This window comes from Megascapheus bottae, chromosome 5 (genome assembly GCF_031878675.1).
Source record: "Megascapheus bottae isolate mThoBot1 chromosome 5, mThoBot2.hap1, whole genome shotgun sequence".
NCBI lineage: Eukaryota > Metazoa > Chordata > Mammalia > Rodentia > Geomyidae > Megascapheus > Megascapheus bottae.
In genome coordinates, this window is record NC_143513.1 from 73,815,068 (window position 1) to 73,832,180 (window position 17,113).

Sequence of the window (17,113 nt, forward strand, 5' to 3'; positions counted from 1 at the left end):
CAGAATTTCCCAGGCTCTTAGGACCAGCTGAGATGGTTGAGGGACTTAGGTGAAACAGACATTTGTGTTTGAGAGCCTGCATGTGTCTAGAGACATTATCCAATAATGAAACCTATATTGTGAGCCAAAAAAAAAGGTTAAGTAGGAAGGCTTTATGTCATTGCTGCAAGACTTAAACATGGACATGCATTTAAAATCATCTATCAAATTATCTGTGTTCTTTCTTCTAGAAGCTTTAAGCTTCTTCACTGGAAGCCCCTCTATAGGAACGCATTGTCCCCAGAAGGGACACCTGACTGGTTTGATAGATTCTCATGACACCTGATGATCTTCTGCTTAAAATAAAGGCTACTGGATGGGACCAAATCATGAAGGTCACTATGCAAATGATATTCTATAGTTTTGACTTGTTTCTATTTGCCACCCTGCATGACTTTCTCTGTTACCTAATTATGTTCCTTATTGAAAAAATCTGAACTAAAGAAAAAAAAGTTCTGGTTCTTCTCTGGCAACCTAATGCCTTCACGGGGTCATATAAGATAGTACCCACTCTTGTTCTTCTTCCATTACGGTATGGAAGGGAAAACAGTTGATACAAATTCACACTAAGAAAAGAATAGCAGGGGCCGGGAGTTTGGCCTAGTGGTTAAAGTGCTTGCCTAGCATGCATGAAGACCGGGTTCGATTCCTCGGTACCACATACATAGATAAAAGCCAGAAGTGGTGCTGAGGCTCAAGTGGTAGAGCTCTAGCCTTGAGAAAGTCCATGGACAGTGCTCAGGCCCTGAGCTCAAGCCCAGGACTGGCAAAAAAAAAAAAAAAAAGAATAGCAGTATGAGCCCCAGTTCCAATCCAAACCACCACTGACCATCTTTGAACATTTAGATTCATGTTTACTCCAAAGCTTCCCATCATGCGTTTCATGCAAACGAAGAAAGCAACATTTGGATTCCATATTGCTTTGGGAGGAGAAGACTCCAGTGGCAGACTCCCTGGCAGACCCTGCCACGCAGAGCCACGCATCTGTGCTCTTACAAAGACATCAGCCAGGGCAATAGCAACTAGGAGGAGTGGGGAAAATGTCTGTCTTAAATAACTAAAGGTTGGAAATTCCTGGGCATGAAGGAGCTTGAGCAGAAGCATGAGCAGCTTCTCTATGGGGCCAGATGCACTATTGCCTGTGACTCTCTCACCATTTGGATCAAGCTGTGGATCTGGTGAAGAGTTCTGATCATTCTGTTCTTTCTGGTTTCTCCAACTAAACTAAATACCTGTGACTGGATGTGAATAAAGCCCCTGTATCAGCAGATGCCAGAAAACACCAAGAGACTTAATGACTCAAACTCTGCTTTTGTGTTGCTATTGTTGTTTGTTTTTATGTTGGTACTGAGGCTTGAACTCAGGACTAAGCTCCTGTCAAAGTTGACTCTCTACTCACTCGAGCCACACATCCAACGCCAGCTTTTTGCGGATTAATGGGAGTTAAGAGTTCTCACCCAGGCTGGCTTTGAACCATAAAGATTTCAGCCTCCTTAGTTGCTAGGATGACAGCTTGGCGAATCTGTACATCTACGAGATGCCTCATGGCCGACAAACAGGGAAAGGTTGGAACAGCACAGTTTTTGGGTAAACAACCCAGGGCGAATACCTGAGAAATGTGATCTGAATCTTGTAAGACTTTTGATAAGGAATCTGAATACAGTATTTAATCAAAGAAATCATGACTGCTTTTATTTAGCTTTCCTACAAATTATCTTCTTGCTGTTTTTTTTTTTAAACCATGACTCAAATTTCCTTTTCTTCATTCCTTTCACATACCTTCCCTCCTTCTCGCTTCCTGGATCAAACTTACCTTGCACATCTTAAGCAATCTCTAGGCATTTGGAGAAAAGGAACCAGACATCAGTAGAACTGGGGAATGAGAGAGACAGAAATTTCCCCTGCTGGTATTCTTAAGAGTAGTTCATGTTTAGTGTAATGGTTTATAGTTTATAAATGTTACATCACAGCCATTTACCTTTACCACCACCTGTGAGGAAAGCAAAGCGGGTAACTCCATCATCATTTTCAATTTAGATTTGAACACTTAAGCTTCCAGTCGATTTGCACTGCGCAGTGGGCAGAATGGTGATGGAATGCTGATTCCTGGCTTAGAGGTAAGATGGCTCACACCCGTAATCCCGGCTACACCAGAGTCAAAGATGGAGAGGATTTTGATTAGCTAAAGTTAGGCTCTAGTTAGAAAACTCCATCTCAACTAATAAGCTGGTCATTGTGGGATATCCTTGTGAAATCACTCACATGGGAAATATAAGTAGAATAGCAGTCTAAGGCCAGCCTCAGACAAAAGCACAAAACTCTTTCAAAAAAAAATTACAAAAGTAAAAAAACCTGGGGAGACATATGGCCCAAATGGTAGAGCAAGCTAAGCATTAGACTCTGAGTTCAAATCCCACATACTACAAGGAAAGGAAGAAAGGAAGGAGGGAAGGAGGGAAGGGGTGAGGCTTGCACTGGCTCCTGAATCCAAACAGTAATCATCAGGGGTCAGAAAGGTCACAGCTATGGGTTTCACCACAAGGGCAATAAAGTGACAAAGTGATGGAACTCTGGATTGGGGGCCCCTGAATGCAACATGCTCTGTAAGCCTCTATGGAAAACAGTCTGTTCTGGAGATTTTTACATGTTAAACACACCTCACACGTTAGATATACTTGTAGGCTCTGTTTCTTTTCTTATTACTGAAGTTAGAGCAAAAGGAGAGAATGATCTGGAAGGTAAAAGCATTTTCCTCATTGTTAGAGGTATGAAAACTGATTCGCAAAACCACAACAGTTGCCATTCCCACCGCTGATAGCAAGAGTAATGATTTAAACCTCAATCTATTTGATGATTGAATATTAGACTGATAGGACTAAGACATGTATCGGCTCATTTGCATCCAGAGTTCGTGTGTTACATCTGGTACCCCAATTCCAACACTAAAGAAAGAATGTGGAGCTGGGACCCCGGCCTCTGCATACTCCAAGATTATTTGTCAGTCTGATTGCGAAGCACTGGAAACAGGGAACCATCACTCTAGATTATCTTAACTTTTATATGCATGTTGGACTTTAGATGTGAGAGACAATGGAGAGATGACATCATTTGAATAGACAGAAATGACATTAGGTTATAAAAGAGGGGAAAAAACTCCCCAACTAAGAATGTGACAACTTTTCTTCTATTACTTTTCTTCTATTATCATTGAAAGGACTGCGTTGCCTTCTCAAAATCTTTCTCATTTAAAAAAAAAAGTCATACTTTTTTTCATATGATTTAGAAATAAATGTGAAAGCTACTGAGAAGTAAAAGCCTCATAGCTATGTAGGAGTTAGGAGGAAAACAAAGCTTCGAATGATCAGACTTATTGCTTTGAATAATACAGTTGGCTGTGTAAGCAGAAACAATGGATGTTTAGAGAGACTGAAGTGGGTAAAATGGTGAGTAGACTTTCCAAAAAGCTGGCTCATCTCCACAACCTTTGCAAGACAGAGCTGGCAAGTCCTCTGGAGGTCTGACGTGGAGAATGGGAAGGCTTGGGCTCTTCTAGGAAACGAGTACCAGCAAAAAGAATAAATGATACTCAAGGTCAACTATTGAATTTTTCATTCATCACTTATCACTACGCAAAATAGCATAGTTCTCAAACTCCATGAGCAAGATCTTTCAAAAGGTATGGGGACATTTTTCCAGTAAAGGTGAGATTGTTTCAACCACTGCTGTGTGGTGTGTGTGTGTGTGTGTGTGTGTGTGTGTGTGTGTGTGTGTGTGTGTGTGTCTGTGTGTGGAGAGAAAGAGAGAGAGAGAGAGAGAGACTTAAAAATGAATGTCCCCTTTAGAAATTGAAAGGTAGGGGAAGATAAAAGTAAGAGAAGACAGAAAAGTTAGAAAAATAATTAGATACTAACATATCCAGGTGGTCACAATAAAACAGCAAAGATTAGCATAAAATGTAGTATTAGTGTATAGTGCTCTTAAGCAGTGAGTAAAGGGAAAAAGTACAAAAAGCTATTACTAAATAAAAAGAACTCTAGGATACAAGAGCTTTATCTTGTGTGATTGTTGTTCTTAATGTACTATGTTATTTCTCGTCTCTTTTTTTGCTCTTATGGTTAATCTCATACTGTTACTGTATCTGACTTTGTTGCCTGATATATTGTATACACGTTCATTTGTTTATTTGAAATAGGAAAGGGAAAGGGGGAAAACAAGATGATTGGGAGGGGGTGGAGGGAGATAAATGAGGACAAAAACACGAGAGGGAATAGCAATGTATGAGAAGTAATGCCCCTACTACCTGGCGAAAGTAACTGTAATCCCTCTATACATTATCCCAACAATTTAAAAAAATAGCTATTTGTTTCATGAGAAGACCTCTAATTTTTTAAAGAATTTTCTTCAAGCCAGGCTCAGTGGCTCATGTCTGTAATTCTAGCTACTCAGGAGGCTGAGATCTGAGGATTAAGGTTCAAAGCCAGTCCAGGCACTGAGACTCTTATCTCCAATTAATCTCTAGAAAAGGGGAAGTAGGGCTTGGCACAAGGGCAGGGCGGTAGCCTTGAGCTGAAAAGCTCAGGGACAATGCCCAGGCTGAGCTCAAGCCCCATGACTCACAATAAAAAAAATTTTTTTAAAGAATTTTCTTCAGAGATAGGTAGGAGTAGGTGGGGGGAATATTGGCCATTAATTGATAGACACCTTTCAATGAATTTCTAATGCAGTGTTCCATAAATTACATGAATTTCATTAAGTTTCATCAGTTTTGCTTACAAAATGCAAACTGTTTGAAGTTACAAAACCGCGAACCTCTAGAGAAAAGAAACTTGCTGTATTTCTTAACTCTGCTCCACTGTCTGGAATAGCATCATTTGTACCATATGGATACTTGTTTAACACAGCAGCAAGATAAATAATTGTTTAGGCTGGACCTGGATGTGATAGAGCTGCCCCACTAACTGCCCTGCCCCAGAGGAAGCAATGCTAAAAGAATAAAGTCGACATTTGTTACAAGTTGACCACTTAAAGGCGCTGAATCCAAAAAGCAACCCCTCTGGTTGGCACTGACAAGAGAGTTGAGTGTCAAAATATCAGCCTGCAACATCCAACCTTCTAGGAATTCCAGTTACAGGCAGACATTCCTCACTCACATGGGCCCTTACAAATAAACTGGGCAAAGCACCACACATCTTTTTGGATGAAAATAACAACAAGTAGGTTAGTAAAAGAGAAGAAGGAGGAGAAATAAAGGAAGGGGAAGAAAAAAGTTGGCAGAAATGAGAACAAACTGTTTGAGACACAGCATGCCATTTGTGTTTTAAAATGATGTTTTTGGTTTGGCTGAGAGTAATTCTTAATGGCAAATAATAAAATCAATACATATCCTAAAAAAATTAAAAGTGGGGGAAGGAGTAGGATGGGTGAGAATGTTGAAAGAGGTGACATCAAATGCACTGAATTCATAAGCTGCTCTGTTGAATGTCACCTCCTTTGTACAACTATCTAAAGATAATAAAAATAATCCAATCAAAGTAATTCTTAGAGAAGAGCATAGTTATCAGGTACTATGGCTCATATTTTTTTTGCAAGCAAATAGCAATAAGTTTTCCTTATAGTTTGTCTGCTCTGCTTTAGCAGACTCAACGATGAACTTCTTTTCACCCTGAATGGTACATTATCTAAGCTCATGATTTAAAAAATGACTCCAACCATAAAGAACTCTGAGAAAAATAAAATTTTATTACTTAAAGTATCTCAGCAAGAACAATTGACTATATTCTTATCTATCCTTAACCCTCAGAGATGGATGGTGTGATCAAAATAACCAAATTTATTAATAATACCAGAATTATAATGACCTTGGATAACATTTCATCATAACTAACTCTCTCAAACTTAAGAATCTTAAATTATCAAACACATTATATTTAAAAACATAGATAGGCTGCAATGTCCATTATGAAAACTGCCACATACAAGACTGGCTTGAAGCAGATAGAAAAAAAAAATGGCCCAATGGGTGGAAACTTGAATTACACATGAATATCAAGAATAAAAAGCAGCTCTCTAAAAGGAAACCATGATCCAAATTCTACTCAAGCCAATTAATTGTGGAAGGAAACAGGACACCCAGATCATAAAACAACAAAAAAAAAAAGAAAAAAGAAAAACATTCTCATGTAAATATTACCCCCATTTCCAAAACTATGGCATGGATTTTTGCCAACAAGAGACAAGAGCTCTTCAAATTAGTCATTAGACCAACAGCCAGAGGAGAAGGCATTATCACCACCAGCAGAAGCTGGAACAAAGGCAATTTGAGGGTTGTGTTCAACTGGATCTGCAGAGTAAACCAGACATGAAAGTAGGGAAAGTGAGCCCAAAAGTAGAGTACAGTCACCCTTCCATCACACAAGGTGTGTGTGTTTCCAGCACGGACCACACCTTCTGGAGAGATGAGCAGTACAGGCCAAGGCTCTTATCTCATGGCCAAAGCTTTTAATCTCGTGATTAAAAATCATTTAGAGATGAGTCCTCTATATTCTAAACGTTGACTTCCTGCCCTCAATTGATTGTTAACTTATCACACCCTTTTTGAACAAGCCAGCTAAAACTATTTCCTCAGAAACTTCCAAGTAGTAATAAAAATCACATCACAAATAAGAATAGGTTCAGAAATCAAGCGAGAATGGCACTTACATGAAGAAAGCACGCATAGCACTGACGTGGAAAATACAAACTAATCCAAGTACCCAAGTTGTTTGGGAATCTAAGTTCTCTCATATTATTTTAAATGATTGGGTTTTGTGAAAAGTCAAACCAGGCCATTGGCTTAACCACAATTTTTTTTTTAAAAAAAGTCATTATACAAACAAACAAACAACAACAACTCAGGTCTTTCTATACATCGCTGTTTGTGAAGAGCATCTGAGATATATGAAAACTTTCAAAGAGTTTGTATGCCAAATTTCATGGAAAACAGGCCCAGAAAAGCGAAAACTTACATGTGCTATAATATATTTAAAAAAATTATACGGTACATAGTTACATCCATTGTACTCTTCTTTATAGTAACTCATTTAAAAGTCACTAAAAGGTCATATATTAACAGTGGCTTTATGATTTGATACTCTACTTTTGAGACCATAATTAATTATCTAGCCAACAGCTGGGACCCAACACCTCAAGCTGCCACTTGCTACAGCTTCAGGGGTACAGTTTTTACTCAGGCCCATCACTAAAGTGGGGAGGGGTAGGGGTGAGGGTCCTAAACAGGGCATGTGAACAGTGGGAAAAGAAAGAGCACCTTCTAAAGACCTAACAGAGAAATGAAACCACTAAAGTTTCTTCAAGCACAAAAGAATGGCATTAGAGTGTTTTTAAGAAAAGAAAAATAAGATATTTTTTAAAAATCTCATCTTCCAATTTAAAAGAGAAAGCACAACTGCTGCCAGTTAAGAATAATGCACATCCCAGAGGGTACAGCAGACAATATGCACTCTAATTTCCTTTGAATTTAACATAATAAGTGTTTTCCATGATTTGGCCTTCGAGGCACATAATTTACTTAAAACACAACATAATGGAGATGGAAAATACAAGTTTCATTTTCTATGTCGTCGGACTTCTCCTTATTTCACTCTCATTATCTTTTAATATCCCTACAAATCAATGCATCAGTGAATGATCAAAGGACTAAAATGAGCTCTGCAGCCTCCTCTACCCCACAGTGGCCTGGGACTGGGAAACCAGACCATTAGTGCATTACTTCAAAAGCTTTTCTTGGTAGTTCCTCAATCTACTTCCAGGCCCTTCCCGCCAACACACACACACACACATACACACACACACACACACACACACACACACACACATAAACCTTAAACTGCTGGAGTGAAAACAACCCTAAGGAAGAGAGATCTTAAAAGAACTTTGATATTTCTTCTCCTTGTTCATTCCCTCATTTCCTAGCTCACCCCTTCACATCTGTTTTCACTCTATCCCTAAATACACAAAGCAACTGTTAACCATGAGACAGGAGGAATGAGTTAGCTAAAGTGTGCATAAACTCTGCGTGTGTGTGTGTGTGTGTGTGTGTTGAGATGTGTTACAAGGGAGAGTGGGGGCTGATAAAGGAAGTTTTATGCAGTGTGCATGTGTTCCTTTCCCAAACTGAAGACCCTATGTTGTTAACTTAGTAGAAACATAACTCAAATTGTGAAGTAGGTGGCAAATCAGTAAGCCCCAGGTTTGTGTGAGTGAAATAAAAAGTTGAGGTGGCAGCGTGGTTGGGGGGCAGGGGGAGAAAGCAGTCATTAAAATTAGGACACAAAGGAGAGCTTAGATTCAAGGTGTATCTGAAACTTCGGGCTAAGCCATTCCCGGATTTCTCCCAGCGAGCTGGAGCAGGAGGAAGGAACCTGACCATGCCTATCACACCTAGAAATGCCAGCTGGGAGTAGTCAGGTGGCAAGCCCCGGGGCAATCAGAGAAGCAGAGGCAAGACAGGGAAATGAGATCTGCTTTCTGAAATGCCCTGGCTGGCTTTCTTCCCTAACCAACGCTCCCGATTTTCACCTAGGAGGCGAGCTCCGGGCCACCCCGGGCCGTGCGCTCTAGCAGGTAGCTGCAACCCTGGAAACGCATGCTTTGCCTTCCAACTTGCCTCACCTGGCTCTCCCCGTCCCCACCCCACACCCCCAAAAATATGTCTCCCTGGGCCTCTGAAGCAAGTCAGTTTTGTCCTTTCAAGGAAAAAAGAAAAAAAAAATCACCAAGCAGCCCAGGTCCAACTCCAGCCACTCCAGTGTGCAGGCAGCGGAGAGAAGTGGCCCGGGGGCCTGGGCGAGGCGCAGGGTGAGACCCCCTGGGGAAATCGCGCGCTCCCGGGCACTTACTTGGAGTGGCGAAGGTCCTCCCCGGGGCTCGGGCTGCCTGTGGCGGAGGGCTGAGGTCAGGGGTGGCCGGTCCCGGTGCGGCTGGCTGCAGCTCCGGCCTGGGCGCCTGCCGCGCGCGCTCTCCCCCCGCTTCGGGATGGACGGATGAGTCACCGCTCGCCTGCTTCCCCTCTCCCCACTTTGGATCTCCCAGGGCTCAGGGGCTCCCTTGGCGGGATTTGGGGACTGGAAGGCGGGGGGAACCTGATCCTGCCTTTGACTTGATTACGCCCTGACAGGGAGGGAACGGAAGGGAAATGGAGAATGGGAGGGATGAGAAGAGCGAGCTGAGAGGGAGGGGGTGGTGGGGGGAGAGGGGCTGGGCGAGGGAGGGAGAGCTGATTGGGAAGCTTATTAAAATCAGGAGCCTCCAAGGCCAGTCTCTCCCCTACCCGCAGAGCAAGAAAACGGGTTTGAACCCGCAGAAGGCCGGAAGAGGGAAGACTGGTTTTGCTCTTCGCAGGCCACAACGCACGATTTATTTTTTTCCAAACTCCCCCAGGCTCTGGTCTATTCTTTCCTAGCGCGCGTTGGATATCTTAAATGGACAATCGATGGCTATTTTCGGTTACAGTTGGGGCTGCACACTTTCTTTTAAACGTGATCTACAGGATGAAAAAGCACAGTTTGCAAATGCAGTGCCTCCCCCCCACACCCCGGGCTTCCCTGCGGGATGTCAGTCTCCCCTGCCAGACCGGCCCAGCCCACCTGCAGCCTCCAAACCCGAAAAGGGCTGTTTGTAGCTCCTCACCTAGAAGGACAGATTGCTGAAAATTGCCATTTAGGCCCCAGGCTTCCTTTAGGAAGCATCCCCCTCCTCTTATTTTGGCTTTTGGGGTACATATAGTGACCTATTTAATGCCATGCTTTTGGCAAAAATCAAAGCAGCTCAAGCGCTGAAGTTTGTAAAAGTCAAAGGTTGGACCATCCTGATTTTTGGAATTTGCCTATCATATAATGGAGGAAAGTGCATTGTTAGAAATCTGAGGTGGCACACAGATAAATATTTATGGCATAGATTAGATTAAATGAGTATAGAAAATGACTGAGACGTATAATACAAATGGAAACAACTTTTTTGGGGGGGGAGGGGAGCTTGGGCTATGAAGTCTGGGTGCTGTTCTAAACTTCTTTTGCTCAAGGTTAGGGGCTTTACCACGTCCAGATTTTTCTGTGATTAACTAGAGATAAGAGAGTTTCAGGGACCTTCCTGGCTCATGCTCGCTTTGAATCACTGCCCTCAAATCTCAGCCTCCTAAGTAGCTATCATTAGACAGGCTGATGCAAACATTTTACGAAACACATACATCTCAAATCAATCATAAACTCCACTGCACTTATTTGTCCCATAGTTCTGAGCTTATATCTCTTCAGTTCAATTGGATATGTAGCTATTACACATCGTAGGACATTTTTTTCTTATTTTTTTTCTTTTCTTTTCTTTTTTTTTTTTTTTTTTTTGTGCCAGTCCTGGGGCCTGAAATCAGGGCCTGAGCACTGTCTGTGCTTTCCTCAAGACTAGAGCTCTACCATTTGAGCACAGCACCACTTCCAGCTTTTCTCTGTGTGTGGTACAGAGGAATTGAACCCCCAACATCGAGCATACTAGGCAAGCACTCTTACCACTAGACCAAACTCCTGGCTCTGAACTTTTTATTTTTTAATTGTCAGGTGATGTACAGAGGGGTCCCAGTTACAACACGAGGTAGTGGGTGCATATCTTTCTGAACATTATTACCCCCTCACATTGTAGGACTCTTAAAATTTACATTTCTTAAGGTGGTTCCTCAATACCCAAATTAGAGACATAGTTGCAGCAAGAACTTTGGGCTCTTAGGCAGACTGACTGCTACCTGGACAAATATCCCAAGGAAGGGTCAGTTGGAGAAAGAGGAGGAGGAGGAGGAGGAGGAGGAGGAGGAGGAGGTGGAGGAGGAGGAGGATGAGGAGGAGGAGAAAAGTGGCCCTGCTGGTAGATTTTTTAATCTATCAACCTCCACCCCTTTTCTTTCAAATCAAGAAGCATCAGAAATTCACTTGTGTACTTCTGGTCTAATCTTCCAACCAAACTTTCTATACACACACCTTTATATGAAATAAAGGAGCTGTCTTCCTCCTTGACACTTAAGGTTATGTGTTCTGTGTGTGTTCCAATTGTTTCCTTGAAGCAATCAGTCTTTATTTAAATCTGATTTCACTATCATTAATATTTATTATTACTATTATTTTCACCTTCTTCACCGAAAGATATCTTAGTATTTCCTATCTCTCTAGAGAGATGGGAGGCCAAGACCATTAAAGAAAGGACTATAGTTTCTTTTCACCTTCTTCTTAAAAAATATTTTATTGTAATTAATAGAAGGGTTACATTATATTCACCAGATAGAAGGTGCATTACTTCATAAACATTGCTACCTTTCTCATGTTTTCTTTTCACCTTCTATAGCTATTAAAATTCAGGATTCACTGTAGTACTTATTTGTCATAAAATGAGAATGAGATTCTCATGATTTTCATTTAATGCGTTAGATCATAGTTTTGCTTTATATGAAAATTACTTACATGACCGGTTACCAATGCAATGCAATTTTGTATTCTGAGAGATACTTGGAGATATTTTTTGGAAATACTGAAGATATTTTTGTCCCAACTCGAAAGGTTAATGTTCTCTAAGTATCATTTACTGAGTACAAGCCAGATACTTCTAGATATCCCACCATGAAAAGTCCAACCCTTATCACAAAGAATGACTTGGCCCATTATGTTACTAAGATCAAGATGTTAACATCATTTACCATTATATTTATTTAAATACTAAAGAAGGTTGCAGAGAACTTAGGTTTCTTCAATAATAGAAATCTAGAGGAATGTGATAAATTGTAATCACCCTTATCATTTTCACGAAGGTTTAAATAAAACATAGTTTTGAATGTATCTTGAAGTGTTCAAACTCAGCTCCAAACTTTATCCCAGGGCATAGTTATGCAACCACTAAGGGAAGATTGCAAACGTTTAGTTCATTTCACCAACATTTTTAAGCAGGTATGTTTTTGAGTGAATAGAATCAAGAAGAAAGATGGATGAAAATCCTGATCCTCAGACAGCTCAGGAGTTGGCCAAGTAAATACAAGAGAGAAGCAGCTCGAGGCAAAGGGAGCAGAAAAGGCAAAGGCTCTGACCTTCCTGGAGTTTTAGTATAAGGGTCAGAGGTGATTGTGGTGAGAATTCAGTGAAGGAAGATTGGATTACAGGAAGGAAGATACCAGAATATATATTGCCCCATGTTCATTCAGTTATTTTGTTTTATGGGAAACAATTAAGAGAGACCAAACCTGGTCTCTCCACTCTGCCAAACAGACCACCAGAGGGAAGGGTAGACGTGGTAACTTCAACAGCAGGCTACTGCAATGACCCATTTGCCAAATGTCTTCCCCTAGTACTTGTTTCCTGGGAAGAATGACCAAGTCTTTCCCCAACTAACAAGAAATAATTTGGCCTTTAATACGCATTCTGCTTCCCAAAGTTGCTTTCAGCATCTCCTCTGTGAGTGCTCAGTGAAGAATGCATGTACACTAGAACACTCTGGAATGAGTCTTACTGTTACTTGGTATTACTAAGCTAAACTATAAGCAATGCAAGGGTGACTTGAAATCATAGAAATTATAGCAGGTGCCAAGGGTGTTTTGAAAAGGAGAGACGCCACTGACTATGTGGTGACAAATATGAAGAGATGGGTCAAGTTGAAAAGTGTGAGAGAACTTGATGAAAACTGTGCCAGCTGTTCCCATGCAGTCCCAGTTTTTCAGTCTTCCCAGAATGCAAAATGACAATTACTCAAGCTGGTATTATTTGATAGAAATACAATTAATACTTTTGTACATCTATAAAATAAAATAACTTTTAATTTATTTTTTATTCCTGTGACTGTAAGACTATATTTTTTGATTAGTAAATAACAGAAAGTACACCAAAAAAATATAGCTTGCTAAGTCATTAGGGATTTTCTCACACAAATGAAATTAGTAGATAAATTCCTCAATGTTTTTAAGAACTGGGGTCCTTTCATTCTAAAACTAAACCTTCCATTTGCAAACCACGGCACTTTATTCAGTTTTCAAGGCTATCCATACAAGCGTATATGTTTTAAAAGTGGAGAAAGAGATCAAATGCCTAGTAGAGAATAAATCAGCTTTGATAATTCCCATAGAGGAAAAAATAGGGATAGAATGGATTTGAGACAAAGCAAGCAATGCCTGCTATAACGTTTCTCAAGTATGTAAGTTATCAGTCAGTCTTGTAACTCTAAGCAGTTTGGTTTACTTAGCATCTTATAGGATCTCTTAGTCTATCTGGTCCTTCTTGATCAAAACTCCTAAGGTGAAGGCTCCAGATGGTCAAAGCAATTTTAAAAGAGGAGTACTAAGACAAAGACTCACTCTTGCACACACAGAAAATCACACCAACAATACCCCGCAAAATGATTAATTACACACCACCAAAAAACAAAATCCCTCAGAAATATGGACATGAAAGTCATTCACATGAATTATCAAATCAACCCCAACCATTTATGAGTAGTAGCGATAGTACATATCATTCCAGATATTTATCCAAGAAATTCAATTCTTATTTCATAGTAAAAATTAAACCATAAAATTCACCACATGAAAATATCAAGAGAAAAAAGAACACATAAGGGTATACAGGGCAAGCAGTTAACAAATTCACTACCTCTGTGTAACTACAGTTCTTAGTAATGTAAACGTTTAAATAAATATTCTTAGTTTGAAATGAAAAAGGCTTCTAGCTAACATAGTAGGTAGTAGTAAAAGTCAATACATCCCATCTGAACTAGAGAACTAGAAAATATCACTTCTGTGCTTTCACTGGACATTACATTCCTAGAGAGTAAAAGAGGGCCAACAAAAAGCTGAAAAAATGAGAAGGAAGAAGTAAAGGATGAACCAGTGTAACATTGATAGTCACAAGACAATAGGTTGGAAATGAATTATCTACAACTTGGGAGATGGTGGGAGGAGGGAAAGTGGGAAAGAAACATGAGAAAGAATAACAATGTTCAAGAAGTAATGTACCCACTACCTTATGAATGTTACTGTAACCCCTCTATATATCACAATGATAGTAAAAAAGAAAAAGAAAAAGAAAAGAAAAAAAGGAAATTGGAGAGATCCATCATGTTTACTCAGTTGGTTCATATATATATTTGGCAATCTAAGGGTTTGAATTTAGGGCCTTGAGCTACTAAGCAGACTATCTACCATTTGAATCATGCCCCCAGACACCAACTCCTTCTGCCCTCTTACCTCTTTACTTTTATTAATTTTCAAATAGTATCTTAGTTTTTAACCTGGGTTACCTGGACCACAATTCTCCTACTTCTGCTTCCTTTATACCCGGGATAATAAGTTCAATCCACTGCACCTACTGGCGTGGGTTTTTTTTTTTTTGATGCTGTTGTTGTTTGTTGGTTGGTTGGTTGGTTGAGATGGGTTCTTGTGAAGTTTTGCCCAGGCCAGTGTGAAACAGTCCTCCGTGCCAGCCTCATAATAGTAGCTAAGATTACAGGCATGAGACAACAGGCCCCATCCAGTTCCATTTTTCCCCAATGTTTTTATTGTTATTATACAAGTGATGTACAGAGGGGTTACAGTTATTTCAGTCAGGTAATGAGCACATTTCTTTTGGGACAGACACTCCTTCCCTCGCTGTCTCCCAATTTTCCCCTCCCATCTCCACCCATAAGTTGTGCAATTCATTTTAACCTAGTGTCTAGTGAGTTCCACAGCTGCACTTGTCCCTCCGTTTCTGTGACTCCACTCAACCACTCAAAGATAAATAAACAAATACTACAAAAGGAAGAAAATTTTACATTGCTCAGATAATATTTTTTCCACACTTACCTAATATTCAATATAATTTATATAAAACTCCAATGGCTATTTTAATATTAATCGATAAGTACAAAAGTTATAGGATAAACAAAATATTTTTGATATTTTGAAATAAAGAAAAAGAATGGTCAAAGACTATGCAGTCTTATTGGAAAGCAACAATAATCAAGATTATTGTACAATGGTGACATAAAAAGAAACCTTAGATCATTGAGTAAAAATAGTCACAAATATAATGAAACAAATTTAAGTGAGAGAAGAATAGTATTCACAAAAATGGTGCTGGATACCCACAGGGAAAGAAATAAATCTTGACACCATAGAGGAAAACTAACTGAAAATAGATTATAGAACTAACTGTAAAAGCAAAGGCCAAAAAAGATAAGTAAGATCTTTGCTACCCTGAAGTAGGCAAAGATTTCTTAGCTAAGATCTAAGAGTACAAACTGTTATTAAAACTTTGCTAAATTAGGCTTCATTAAAATTAAAGTTTCATCTTTCAGGCATCATCATTAAAAATAATAATGAACCAATCCTGAGAATACAATGAATATTCTACAAAAATAAAATGTGTCAAAGGATGTGGCTCAAAGTTTTAAAACATCCCATGTAACTCAATAACCATAAGTCCATCACTCCAGCACCATTACTGTTAGAACCAACATACCCACAAAGAGCCTCTGGAAGGAATGTAGATTTTTAAATATATGGAATAAAAAATGAGTAGATTCTGATTTGCTCAATTTGCTGTTGGGTCATTTTCTGACTTTTAATGAAGCACTCAAGGCTCTTGTACACCATTTCCTTCTCCCTAAAAGAGTAAGTCCAGCTGTCTTTAAGATTCTTGCTTGGGGGGAGAGACATGGGGACCAAGACATGAAAAAGGGTATCAATGTTTGTGAAGCAATGCACCTTCTATCTGGTGAATATAATGTAAACTTTCAAAATATATGAAAAAAAGATTCTTGCTGTTCTCTGGAGGGGACTGGACATTTTATTTTAATCTGGGTGAATTTCGAGATCTTTAGATCAGAAGTATTCACAAGGTAAAGAATCCCTCTCTCTTAAGGATTAGCATCACCAAGTGCTACAGCAATGCTACTTGCTCGGGATAGTGCAAGTTATTAAAGTCTCTCATATTTATATTATCATTTAATACTGTGAATTCTGTAAGATAGACATTATTCATGTCATTTCATAGCGGAGGGAGCCCATTGAACCCTCCATTCAGGGGGCAACAACTTTACTCAGATGCTTACGTGTTTAGCTGTGGGTTCATCCCATCCTTGTGCTTCCTACCTCTCCTGAGGTGGGAACTCTGAGAACTGATATCTCACAAATGAGAATTATGTAATGTGTATAATAAAAAGCAGCACAGTCATGTCCATGGTATTCAATTTATGCCCCATTCAAGACATTAATTTTTCATTTCTTACATCAGTAGGTTTTTTTAGCTGAATTAGAAAGATGTGACAGGTTGGTTTATATTTAAAATTAGCTGCTCTTCAGTTATCCAGAGTGATGGTTTCATTTTGGAAATTACTTTCTGCTTCCACTGGGCATGAATATTTTAGACAAGGTAACTATTAATTGAGACCAAAGTTTGGTCCATGAAATTCAGCCAAGCATTGCCACAACATAGGTAGAATGCTTTTCCAGGATTACTGATGAATTCTGCAAAGTGCAAATACACAAACAAAAAAAAGAGTATGAGGAAATCTGTCAACAAATGATATGCTACACGTATACATCTGCAAAGTATACACACACACAAATTAGGAAAAACGTATCCACAAATACATTATCAAATTGTTTTTGAGATGAAATTTCAGAATAGTCATTAATTTGTTAAAGAGAGAAAGCGGAGAAGAGGGGAAAGGAGAGGGGGATAAAACAGGGAAAAAAACACCCTTAACATACTGAATCCTTTGTCTAAGATTACCTTACAGTATCTCATATCTATAAAGCAATTTCCCTTTCAAGGATATACCAGACTATCCATTTCCTGCTAAATGTGCATAACAAAATAGATGCAGATGTTGGATAACTGAGTTGGAAATTGGACAGTTTTTTTTTCATATTCTTGGGGTGCAAGAGTTCAGAATTTGTAGTGTTTCAGTTTCTGCTTTCTACTCCCACTTTCCACATGGATTTAGGTTGTGCATGAAAAGGGAGATTCTGTGACTAATATCAATGAGACAAAGAAATGAAAGCTCTCTAATCCGT

The 17,113-nt window shown here is 39.6% G+C and overlaps 1 protein-coding gene across 2 annotated transcripts in view; it reads right to left on the reverse strand.

The window, feature by feature from the left end:
- Ptn (pleiotrophin) overlaps window positions 1–9,242 on the reverse strand; it is an 87,726-nt gene extending 78,484 nt beyond the window's left edge. Inside the window, exon 1 of one of the 2 annotated variants that reach the window (XM_090333369.1) lies at window positions 8,937–9,242. The gene's annotated coding sequence lies outside the window, so the exon portion shown is untranslated. The remainder of the gene's footprint in view (window positions 1–8,936) is intronic. The other variant, XM_090333368.1, reaches the window with a different exon arrangement.
- Between the last annotated feature and the right edge of the window lie 7,871 nt (window positions 9,243–17,113).